At 38.7% G+C, this 4120-nt stretch overlaps 1 pseudogene; it reads right to left on the bottom strand.

Moving 5' to 3' along the window:
• Positions 1-467: 467 nt before the first annotated feature.
• LOC121412285 lies at positions 468-3822 on the bottom strand (annotated as a pseudogene).
• Positions 3823-4120: the final 298 nt, after the last annotated feature.

Consider the following 4120-nt stretch of genomic DNA (forward strand, 5'->3'; position numbering starts at 1 on the left):
GGGCCTGCTGGAAGAACAGCTTACAGCTGAGAGTGGCTTCCCTGGGGTAAATAAGAGTTGTTGCTGTTATTATGGTATTATTATCATTATTATTATTATTATCACTTCAATAGCTCCCATATAGCCCAGTCCTTTTAGGGTTAAGATTTTTTTATCGATTGCCCCAACAAGTGTTCACTATGTTCACTGACTCTAAATGACACACACAAGGACTGCTGGTCATAAAGATAAAAGTTTACTATTCATTATCATCATTATTCACAGGCGCGGATCCAGGGGGGCACCGGGGCACGCCCCCTCCCCCTTGAGAAGCAAAATTAAAATTTGGAATGTAAAAATGCCACCTCTTTTGAAATTGAAGACCTTTTTTTTGGGGGGGGTCAAATATCCTTAATTTGTGGTTGAAAAACTTTTTTTTTGGGGGGGGGGCTTGTCAAAAATTTCCTCCGAAATATTTGCCCCCCGCCTTTGGAGAATCCTGGATCCGCCCCTGATTATTCAGAATGGCTTTAAGTCATATATATTCGAATAAGTGAGACGCTAATCATAACACAGAAAGGGGACCATATCGCTCGTGATAATCAAAGAAAAGAGTCGGGAATCGAAAAGAAGTGTCACTATTCATAATAATAAAATCTTATCCGACTTACGACCCTCTTCTCTTTTTATGACAAGTGACCCTCTTGCCCTACAGTGTATTATGAATAGTGGTACTCCTTACGGTTACTGACCATTACAAGTACGGATATACAGTTTCCAATTTTGGCACGAGTAGGTCTAAAATAAGTAGTACATCATCTTACAATGAAAGAGACAAAGGTGTTAATTTAAACCTTACCAGCGATGATATACAATTCATCGTATTCATATCAATAAATTAATATATAACAAAGTATACGACTTCAAAATATAGTGGGATATTGCTTTGTTTTTCTTCCTCTTTAGTTGAGCAGTTTATTTCTAATCTGTCTCTTTATTTTCACGGTTGATCATCTTTTCTCCTTGAGTCGTTTCATCAAATTCGGATGCGCGGTTAAGTTTGTGATTCGGCGACCTGGAATAGAAAGGGCGACCTTCTTTCTACTATTGGACCGGTTTGGACGCGTAGGAAGATGAATGTCCCTATGAATGTGATTGCTAATAGACTTACCGGCTTTCAAGAGAGCTCTATTGACCATACCTGTCCGAATCAAACTGGTAAAAGCTGAATCGTCCCGAAGCATATCTTTACAGAAGTTCGATGAGTCTGACTTCAAGACAAACTTTTCAACTCGCTTATCTTTCCGATTCCTCTCGCCCGCGCTGACACATTCCTCGCTTGTCTTCTGTTCCAAGCTGTGAAAATAATCCACATCTTTCTGAAAGTCTGGTCCGTAATCGTTCACCTTTTCCCAGAAAGTTTGATTGAAATGCTCATACAGCATGGCGTCCCCAGCGCTCCAATCAAGGATGTCCTCCGCTAAGTCCTCAGACACTTTATACCGATGGGTTTTACTTCTAATCCCGTGTGATAAATACAGAATATCCTTGAAGTCCCAACAAAAAAGTTTGCGTAGAATTACCAGAGACTCGTCGAAATACTCGTTGATCAACATAAAATCAATTTCTTTGGAAAGCTGCTTGATCTTCTCTTGGATTTTATCTTTATTCTCGTCAAATTCATGATCAAATCCAAGGTCGAACAATTGACCATTCCGAATTTTCCGCCATGAGCTAGCCTTTCGCTCGTAGTATCTTCTTGGATCTAACATGAATGTTCTAAAAGGGTTCGAACCGGGGATCTTTAGATGATACCCCACCTCAAAGTAACCGAACACAGATTCGAGTTGTGTGACCGGGTGTCGGATAATCGAAATATATTTGGCCCTAGGCACTACCCGATCCATTTCTGGACGGTTGTATCGAGCATGATTGACAAGCATGTCGAAATCTTGTCTAGTCCTGTATGGAATCTGAAAAATCATCGAAGCTTCGAAAAGTTTCACATCACATATAATATGGCCACTCTTTTTCGTCGCAAAGCTCAAGTTCCGCGAGTAGCCATATCTCTCCAGTATAGATACCAGTGTCGTAGAGCCGGTTTTATGCGTCTTGATGTACACTATCCGATTAACTGGAGTTTGGCATGTTGTAGAATTGACCGCAGGCAAACTGGAAGGAGGCGAACTGGTAGGAAACTTCTTTTTAACTTTGTTCTGGATCGAAGATGCTAAAAGTCTGCTAAACGATATATTGGAAATCAATCCATTTGTCCTGTACCCTGTGGAATCGATCATCCTATACAAAGGTTGACTGTGAGAATAAAAAGAAAACATAGACAATAACAAAATAAAATTAATGACAATAGCTATTTTTATATAGCGCTTTTCCCATAGTCGCCCTTCTCCACTCCCCGGGGAACATTCCCAAAAAAGAGTTCCAAGACTTAATTGCTGGGCATACTAAATAGGCTTTCGCATATCCTTCCGGGTACCCATTTAGCACCTGGGTCGAGAGTGGTAGAGTGTGAATTAACGCCTTGCCAAAGGACGCTAGACCGCGGTGGGATTCGAACACACGACCCTCTGTTTTCAAGGCGAGAGTCAGAACCACTACATCACGGATCTTCCACTCTTCCAAAGACCATATTGGCTATAGTAGCACTACTATACTATCGTACACATATCATGCTTATTAACAGGAGATTAAATGTATAACTACAATATTGTCAAAGTCAGTAGTAGTATCAATTGTTTTGATCATCTCAAAAATATCATTTTAAATAGCTTCATTAATCTTATAGTATGAATTAGTTCCTCTTTAATAATAATGGGTATTTAGAGGCGCTAAAAACAAAAAGTACCATAGCACGTACAAAGTAGGAATAACAATTTAACATTTGCAATAATTACTACAATATCCAAGATAAAATGGGAAATATTAATTATTGAGGAAAAGGGTATGACTTTGTGGCATATTTTCTGCTCCCTTTACTTTGTTGTGCCACACAAACAGTCACGACACTTAATAAGCCGAAATACATACTTATGTGCAAATATGATATTTCGAAAAAAAAATTGAATGATTCGATGGCCCGCTAAGAAGTCGCAAAACTTTGGAGCAGCCCACATCATGCATATAAAACCTTATGATTAGATTATGCTATATTATAATTAAAAAAAAACATTGTTTTTACATATTTTATGTGTTTTATTTTTTTTCAATTGCACTGCAAACAGTTGTATGCACGACAGGAAATAGATCTGTATTACCTTTTGGGATCGTTGTTGCTATTCATCAGGAAATATTGGTGTAGGAAAGAGAGGTAAAGACACGCAAACATGACAGTGAAGATGGCGGCTAGGTTCCTGTACCTGGAGAAGGACATGCTGACGGAATCTTGGGAGACTTCCTGACTTTGGCATGGTCTCAAACGCAATGGTTCTGTTGAAGAGATATATCATATAAAAATATAAACATCTTTCTTAAAATGGACATCATCCACACCGGCCGTCCTGCATTCGTATCAAAAGAGTCATACTACGTTCATAACCATCAGGCATCTATGATGAATATATTTGGCATTAAAGACTTTCCGGGAATTTCCCCGTGTTTTCCTACTATACATGTATGAGTTCCCGGTATTTCCAAGTTTTTTCCAAGCTCTGCCGGAAAATTCACGACTTGTGAGCCTCTGGCACTATATTCCCGAGGAATTCGATGAAGTTCCTGCGTTCAAAATGTCACTATATGCAGTACAGGCATATGCCTTCTCTCAATAAAGAGGCTTTGTAATTTTGTCAATAGCACGTACGCGATCAATAATTCTTAGGTTAATCACCACATTGAAAGGTGTGGACACCTTGGTATAGTAACTGTCCAAATCGGAGGTATATAAGGTCACCACCACACTCTCATTCATTCATTCATTCATTCATTCAAATATTAAAGCATTTTTTTCTTCCATTTTCACAAAATATCTTCTTTTTTCAATGTGAAATATACACAATAATAAACGAATGTAAATACATAACCGATTTGTCAACAGAAAAAGGTGTAATTGAAATTGGAAATTTATGGCGGGATACGCCTTTAACACAAGCTCAATGCAATAAGGCCTATAGCCACAATACGAGAAGTA

Source organism: Lytechinus variegatus, chromosome 3 (assembly GCF_018143015.1).
Source record: "Lytechinus variegatus isolate NC3 chromosome 3, Lvar_3.0, whole genome shotgun sequence".
Taxonomy (NCBI): Eukaryota; Metazoa; Echinodermata; class Echinoidea; order Temnopleuroida; family Toxopneustidae; genus Lytechinus; species Lytechinus variegatus.